This window comes from Denticeps clupeoides, unplaced genomic scaffold, assembly GCF_900700375.1.
Source record: "Denticeps clupeoides unplaced genomic scaffold, fDenClu1.1, whole genome shotgun sequence".
NCBI classification, from domain to species: Eukaryota; Metazoa; Chordata; class Actinopteri; order Clupeiformes; family Denticipitidae; genus Denticeps; species Denticeps clupeoides.
In genome coordinates, this window is record NW_021629971.1 from 504,075 (window position 1) to 513,026 (window position 8,952).

Sequence of the window (8,952 nt, forward strand, 5' to 3'; positions counted from 1 at the left end):
CCCTAGGTGTCTAGGTGTCTAGGTGTGGGAAGACCGAGATGGACATGTCGTTTATCTTTATATGATGCTTCTCTTTGGCAAGACGCAGGATATTTTCACAGTCCTGGTAGTAGTGGAAGCGGGCCACAATGACGCGGGGTGGATTCCCCTGCCTGGGCCCCGGAAAAAAAGATCGGTGCGCCCTGTCCAGCAGTGGCGCTTCTTTCAACTCAACAGCCTGCTGAAGTAGTGACGAGACGAAAGTTGTGGAGCAGATCTGAGCCTCAGGAACTCCTATTATTCTGACGTTGTTCCTCCGCGTCGTCGCACTTATTCTGCAACATTTCAGTCAGTGTTGTAAGGCGACCTACTTCTTTCTGCAGATGTGTAATATCGTCAGTGCATGTCGAGAGGTTTTCTTCCACGTTGTTCACTTTAACGCTGAGTCCAGACAGCTCCGTAGTAACAGTCTCCCTGTATTCCTTCAGCTCGGACCGGACCGCTCTTATGTCCGATTTAATAGAAGCCAGCTCACTCTCCAACACCGGACCTCGGTTTTTAAGGCATCGACCAGATCCACTCGCAGCGCGGACAGAAGTTCAGCTTTAAAAGACTCGACGTTAATTGCTAACGCGGCTGCGCCCGTTCCAGAATCTTCTATGCGGCCCTGAACAGGCGAGCCCGAGGTCAGAGGTGGCGCCGCAGGCCTCGCAGTCTGAAGAGTAGTTTGCTTTCCTCTGGTCGATTTACCAGCCATTTTTCCGGGTTATATGTGTGTAGATTCCTTTCTGACCAAAGCAAAACCGACGGTTCACCAATGAAAAATGCCTAAAATTATACAATTTAAATCCCGCTCGGCGGAGCTCCACACTAATGCATCTACTCCATAACACGCTCAGCAGCGCCCCCCCCTTTTTTTTTTTTGCTTTTATATCGGTCTTGTTGGTCCCCTAATACTGAATTTGAAGTCTCTATCTGAAATTGAGCCTTGGTGCAGAATAACTACTTTGATCCAGTCCCACAATGAGATTTCCCCAGGATGTGCCGTTTCCGTGTCTGTAACTTTAAGGAAGCGGCCCCATATTCAGAAGGTTGTCGGTTCAAATCCCGATCCGCGAAGGTGCCACTGAGGTGCCACTGAGCAAAGCACCATCCCCACACACTGCTCCCCGGGTGCCTGTCATGGCTGCCCACTGCTCACCAAGGGTGATGGTTAAAAGCAGTGGGTAACACACTCACCTATGAACCAGAAGACCCAGGTTCAAACCCCTCTTGCTACCATTGTGTCCTTGAGCAAGACGCTTAACCCTGAGTTATCTCCAGGGTTACTGTCCCTGTAAATACTGATTGTAAGTTGCTCTGGACAAGGGTGACTGATAAATGATGTTAATGTAATGTAATGTAATGAATTTGTGCTCAACGATCACTTCACTTTCACTTCAAATTTTCGTACGCTCTGTGTATCTGTCACTTCAGGATAAGACCGAGGTTGATGAGCGAGTGGGAAAAGATGGCCAAGGTGGCAAGGAGTTGTGTCTGGGCTACAGAGAACTGCAGAGGGAGTGTAGAGTGAGACACGCATGGGCCAGAACCATTCATACACAGTGGGTACGGAAAGTATTCAGACCATCTTAAATTTTTCACTCTTTGTTATATTGCAGTCATTTGCTAAAATGATTTAAATACATTTTTTCCTCATTAATGTACATACAGCACCGAATATTGACAGAAAAATACTGATATTTTTTCAGATTTATAAACAATGAAAAACTGAAATATCACATGGTCCTAAGTGTTCAGTATTTAGTAGAAGCGTCTTTTTGATCTAATACAGCCATGAGTCTTTTTGGGAAAGAGCAAAACAAGGTTTTCAAACCTGGATTTGGGGATCCTCTGCCATTCCTTCTTGCAGATCCTCTCCAGTTCTGGCAGGTTGGATGGTAAACTCTGGTGGACAGCTAATTTTAAGTCTCTCCAGAGATTCTCAATTGGGTTTAAGTCAGGGCTCTGGCTGGATCATTCAACAGGCACAGAGTTGTTGTGAAGCCACCCTTTCGTAATTTTAGCTGTGTGCTCATGGGTCATTGTCTTGTTAGAATGCTGCTACCACCATGCTTCACTGTTGGGACTGTATTGGACAGGTGATTCTGCGTTTCTGAGCACTTTAGAGAAGGTTTTTGTCCAGGATATCCCTGTACTTGGCTGCATTTCTCTTTCCCTTGATTGCAACCAGTCGTCCTCCCCTGCAGATGCAAAACCGCCCCACTGCATGATGCTGCCACCACCATGCTTCACTGTTGGGACTGGATTGGACAGTGCTTGGTTTTCTCCACACATACCTCTTAGATTTAAGGCCAAAATGTAGAAGCTTCTGGCAGGCCACTCTGCCATAAAGTCCCGACTTGACTTTCTACAACTTTCTTCCATCTCCTGACTGCATCTTTGGGTTCTTCTTTACCTCTCTCACCAACGCTCCCAATGCCAGAAGGGACGCCCACCCAGCCTGGAGGGGTGGCCATTTCTGCATCAGGTGACCTCATCTCACCAGCAAAGACAGGTTTCACAGAAAGCGGGTGGACATCCTGAAATGAAACATTCTGGCCAAGAACCTCCTGAAGAACCGCATGGTCCATGTTCTTTGTGAGGCCACGACAGCTGCTTGCCCACTATCAAGGCCACCCTGTCAGCAGCATTCATTGGTACATGTATCCCAGTCACATACCTAGATTAAATTTGCCTGTGACACCCAGTTTTTACTTCCTTTTTTTTCTTTTCAAGTGTCCTTCCATCTTATACAGACATAATGCATTTAAACCTGAATGAAAACGCACACCTAAATATTAAACTTGAACTTGTGTTTGCATCACACATATCCCAGAGTAGACCGATGCAGCAGTGACGTCTATGCCATATTCTCTCCTGACACTGTCCAGATGTCCTGACATTTATGAGTTCAACATATTGGATTTATGAGAATCTAGGATTTGCTCAGGGTTACTGTAATCTGCTATAAAAAAAAAAACACAAATGTTTTGTGATTAACATTTAAAGTTGAGAATGTAGAAATCCAGACGTTCCAGTCATAACTTCACATACAGTACAGGCCAAACATTTGGACACCTTAATATGTTTTCTTCATGACCATTTACATTGGTAGATTCTCACTGAAGGCATCTAAACTATGAAAGTAGTTATAATAATATACTTTATGTCAAAAATGATTGATGACATATCTGTATGAGGAAAAAAGCGCGTGATTTATGACCATCTACCCTTCTACATTCTCCCCTTCTCCCCTTCTCCACTGGACACTGAACACTGTGCGCGTAATTTATGGCCTCCTAGCCTTCTCCCCCTTCTGCCTTCTCCACCGGACCCCAGTGCGTAATTTATGACCTCCTTCCTTCCTTCCCCCTTCGGACATCTGTTATGTAAGACAAAGCATGCTCCCGCGATGTCCATTCTTACATAAACACTTAGACAGGTTTTAAAAACAGATGTCTTACCACTTGTTTACAAACTATGGCTGTTGTGGGGGTGTTATAAGCCAGCATACCATTACCTCTTTCTCGCAAACACTGAATCAACGTGTGACCTTACAAATCTCACACACCCTTAGAACTTTCTTTTAAAACAGAAACCTTATTTAAATGATATATGTTTTAAAAACTGTTTCTAGTTAAAGAAAAACTATTTTGCTTTCAAACAAAAGTTAATTTCATACCCCTACTGCTAAAATAAATGAAACCGTTTTATGATTTCCCTGACCCACACACACACACACACACACACACACACACACACAGACCCTAGCACATCCTCCAACAATCTTTAACACCTAACCGTACCATTTGTTTTACAACGAGAGTCATCTGGTTCCACCATTCTCGCAAACACTGAATCAACGTGTGACCTTACAAATCTCACACACCCTTAGAGCTTTCTTTTAAAACAGAAACCTTATTTTTAAGTGTATGGTTTTACTCAACTACTGTTTCAGTGTTTAACACGTTTAAACACAATACTTACACAAACTTATTTTAAAAATACAAACGCATACTCTATTCATATACTGACTGAATATGGTAGAATCCCTTTTTGTATGTAGGAAGCATCACAGCACCTTCTGGCCCCACTCTATCGCTCTCTCCCATGTGTCGCATTACAGATGTCATATACACTTAGACTAACTTTTAAAACAGATTTCTTATCACTTGTTTACAACTATGGCCATTGTTGATGGCTTATGTCCCCATTTCTCCCAACGACATCCCTTTCCCCACGCACTTCCCTTCCCGGTTTCATCCCACATTCTTCCCCGACACCTTGCAGAGTCTCATATTGACACACACACACACACACACACACACACAGACCAAAACAGAAACCTTATTTAAATGATATATGTTTTAAAACTGTTTCTAGTTAAAGAAAAACTATTTTGCTTTCAAACAATGTTAATTTCATACCCCTACTGCTAAAATAAATGAAACCATTTTATGATTTCCCTGACCCACACACACACACACACACACACACATAGACCCTAGCACATCCTCTAACAATCTTTAACACCTAACGTACCATTTGTTTTACAACGAGAGTCATCTGGTTCCACCATTCTCGCAAACACTGAATCACGTGTGACCTTACAAATCTCACACACACGCACACACACACACACGCACACACACACACACACACACACATACACACACACACACACACACACACACACACACACACACACAGAGGCCTATATAACAAGAGAGGCCCTCGAGGTCTTCATTCAACTGATCGACATCACAAGGACCATCACCGACTATGAACTCTCAGTAAGATTTTCATAACACATAAACTATAAGTCTTGTTACAATGTATGTGTGTGTTTATTTATTTATTTGTTAATAGGTGTAACTTTTCTGTAGAATCACTCGAAGGACCATCAAACCTGGCGTGTTTTGAAACACCGGGGTTTGAAAGTCTATGGACCGAGGGTTTTGGTGCGGGTGATTCTGAACCACAAATTTCATACCAAGGTAATTGTAAAAACCACAGATCCTACTAATAATAATATCACTACATAGTTGTGAGTGTGTGTTTTTGACAGTGTATGCATTCTAATAGCAGAACATTATCCAAATTCCAACATTGTAACCGCGGATGTTGGATGCTCTGCCGACAGTTTAGGTAATATATTTTTGACTATCTAATACGGTTTTATGAATTTTTCATCATATGGTTGTGATTGTAATATCTCTCGTTCTCTACAGCAACCATCAGACAACTAGTGGCCACCATTCCTGAGCCAGGCGTTGATAATACAGGGGTCGACAAGCCGTCAGGTCGGAAAGCCACACGCAAACGCAAGCACCTAGCTCCCGTGGTAGATCTGTGCGTGGAAAAGTCACAAAAACATATGGTGAAAAAGCCGCAAGGTGTGTATTACATATGTTTTAACACAATTTATTATTATTTTAATAAAATATTGACAATCAGGTTTGATAAAACTATCAGGAAAGAAGACGAAAACAGATTTCAAGCTCCCGGAAAAGCCAGAAGGTGTGTATTTACATGGTTTTAACGCAATCATTATTTTAATAAAATATTAATTTTAACAACGCGTGATTTTGTTACAGGTAGAATCCCCGTAAACGTTGATCTCGACTTTGTCACCGATTGGACCAACACGGATTACAAAGCGTGGGATGCGGTAGATTTTACCAGATCAGACATCGCCACGCAAACAGAACCAAACCACATCGACCCACAGAGGTACCGGCGGTTTTCTAATCATTCTGAATGCTGTATGTGCCATAAACAGGTATTAGATAACATTGTTAAGGTGTATGACTTGCAAGAAAAGTTGATTAGGACTGTAGGGATTATAGCCAAAGCTGTAGAACATACATCAGATCTGAAGCGTGTCGATTGGTCATCGTTATCAGCGGTTTTGTTGCATTTAAGTGGCATTTCACGTGTGTAAGGGGTGTTTTAAACCTTGTTGTCATCCATAATGGAGCCGTCTAAACGTCAATGTATTGGTGGTGATGCAGTGGACGATTTTAATAAAACACTACACGATATGTTAAACATCGAGACATGGGGGGAAATTGAGATGTTTAATAATGTTTTACATCAAATTCAAAATGGTTGTGGTGCTGAATCTGATCCAGTATCCTTAGAAGAATTGTCTATAAGGGGTGGTGTGATAGACAGTTACCATGTTACACCTAAACCACGGTTCAATGGGGTGGTACTGCGTCGTGATATTAATTTCAGATCCGTTTCGAGCAGCGACATAACATCATATATTTCACACATCCACGATGTATTCAAAGATATCGTAAAATTCTCACACACACTGGCCGGACAGAGCGGTGTTTTCGATGTCACACTGAGTGGCGATACCCTGGTTTCAGATGTTAATGCGATCCTTTCACCCGCGAATAACCATTCGTATGAAATTCTGATGGACGCCATCGAAAAAATAATCCAAAGCAATAAAAAAATTATGTGCGATGAGACACTACACCTGACTGTTTCAATCGCTAGAGGTCGTGATGGGGGCGCGCGATGTAAATTGCGTGATTTGGCTCATGATCAGATAATAAGCAAGAACAGGATGAATCTATTCTGCCCCGTTAATGTTACAAACCAATTGTGCTTCGCGATATGCCTGGCAAATTTTGTAAACCCTGAGAAACCAACAGCTTATTTAGAAAAATTGGCTGCCACATTTCAGACACGGTGCGGGCTACCTATTCACCATAAAGTCGGCTTTAATGATGTTCCAAAATTTGAGAGCTTATTGGACATCAAGATTGTGATCTTTTACAGATCAGACGTAGGGGTGTTGCAGAAATTTCAAACTAGCACTGTACCGCATGCAAAAACAGCCTTTTTATACATACACGACAGCCATTACTACGGAATATTAAACCTCAAGGCGTTCATGGGGGTGCCGTATGTCTGTGAATTCTGCTATGCCGGTTACACTTCGTTCCGAGACCATGGTTGCAAATACAGGTGTGATGTTTGTAACGACCCCGACTGCCCTTCAAGGGTCACAGGTTCGAGATATTGCTCGTCTTGTGGGAGGTTTTGCAAGTCTGATTTTTGTTTTGACAAACATAAACAGCCCCGTCCTATGAAGAGCGATCCTAGCGTGGTAGCGTCAAATTGTGATCTTACAAAATTTTGTAAGAATTGTAACAGGCGTTACCACGTTAGTGTTAAAAAACCCAAACCACACACGTGTCCGACACCACACTGTGTTCATTGTCGTGAAGAACTGATTCCAGACGCTAAGCATGAATGCTTCATACAACCCATTAGATTGAAGGAGACAAATAACCGCTACATTTTTTTTGATTTTGAAACACGTTTCGAGAACGGCAAACATCATGCAAATTTTGTTTGCGCAATTACATTTACAGGTGTGGAGTTCACGGCTGAGGGTGACGGGTGTGTGCGTGAATTTGTGAATTGGCTCCGTCGACCAAGGTTCAACGGTTTCACATTTTTAGCACACAACGCTGCAGGGTTTGACAATTTCATACTTTTGGAATATTACTCCAAAAACGGGGTCAAACTAGATGTGACAATGACTGGATGCCGTCTGATATTCATGTTTGATGCATGTTTTAAACAGCGTTTTATCGACAGCTATTCTTTTCTACCGATGAGTCTGGCAAAAACAACAGCTGCGTTAAATCTCACCACCACAGAAAAGGGTTATTTCCCACACAAGTTTAACACACGCTCAAACAACCATTACATAGGCCCATACCCGGATAAGACCTTTTATGGATATGACAACATGTCCAATGCTGGCAGACGTGAATTTGATGACTGGTACAACGAATCAGCGTACGGTGTTTTTGATTTTCAGAAGGAACTCCGTTTCTACGGTCGAAACGACGTCGTGCTGTTAAGAGAGGCGTGTCTGAAATACCGTGATGAGTTCATAGAATGCACAGGTCTAGACCCTTTTGGTCAAACCACGTTGGCATCGTGCTGCATGGCTGTATACAAAACACACTACCTACCGCGTGATACACTCGCTCTTACACATAACAACGCGTACACAAGCCAAAACAAGGCATTTTCAGACATTAGCATCGAATGGCTGGAATATGTCAAAACAACCAGGCATGTGAACATCCAACACGCTCTGACAGAGGGTGAGGTTGTGGTTGGGAAATACTGTCTTGACGGCTATTATGAAAAAAATGGTCGTAAATACGGTTTAGAATTTAATGGGTGTATGCATCACGGACATGATTGTAAATACACACCCACCCAGACTCATCCTTTGTCAAGGCTCCCGTACAGTGTTTTAAGAAGGCGTTTTGATGATAAGATTGAAACCCTCACCAAGGTGTACGGCTTAAAAGTCGAAGTTATGTGGGAGTGCCAGTGGCGTCGTTTAAAACAGGTCGATCCATCAGTCATAGAGTTCATGTCAACATATACACACCCCAGTCGTCTAAAGCCGAGAGACAGCCTCTTTGGCGGTCGAACGAATGCGTACAAACTCTATCACAAAACATCGGACGGTGAAAAAATTCGTTACTTTGATTTCACCAGTCTCTACCCGTTTTGTCAATCATCAAAGGAATATCCGATCGGCCACCCACAGATCATTTTGAAAGACTTTGATAATCTCGAAAATTACTATGGGTTGGTTAAAGCAACGGTGTACCCGCCACGTGGTCTCTTACACCCTGTGTTGCCATACCGATGCGGCGGCAAACTAATGTTCCCGCTTTGTAGAACATGTTGTCATCTTGAGAATCAAGCGTCACCATGTACTCATACTGACGGCGAGAGATCTCTTTCGGGTTGTTGGGTTAGCATTGAATTGTTGAAAGCTGTACAGATGGGTTATGTTTTGGCTGAGATTCATGAAGTGTGGCATTTTGAACAAAGATCAGAAACGTTGTTTGCAGATTATGTGAAAACGTTTCT

The 8,952-nt window shown here is 42.7% G+C and overlaps 1 long non-coding RNA gene across 2 annotated transcripts; it reads left to right on the plus strand.

Moving 5' to 3' along the window:
• The first annotated feature begins 4,856 nt into the window (after positions 1-4,856).
• On the plus strand, positions 4,857-5,278 carry LOC114778594 (uncharacterized). 2 transcript variants are annotated; one of them, XR_003746419.1, is made up of 3 exons: positions 4,857-5,018; positions 5,107-5,169; positions 5,253-5,278. It is a non-coding gene; the product is annotated as an uncharacterized LOC114778594 (long non-coding RNA). The 2 variants fall into 2 exon arrangements; XR_003746420.1 differs by having other exon boundaries at positions 5,110-5,169; positions 5,253-5,264.
• The last annotated feature ends 3,674 nt before the right edge of the window (positions 5,279-8,952 follow it).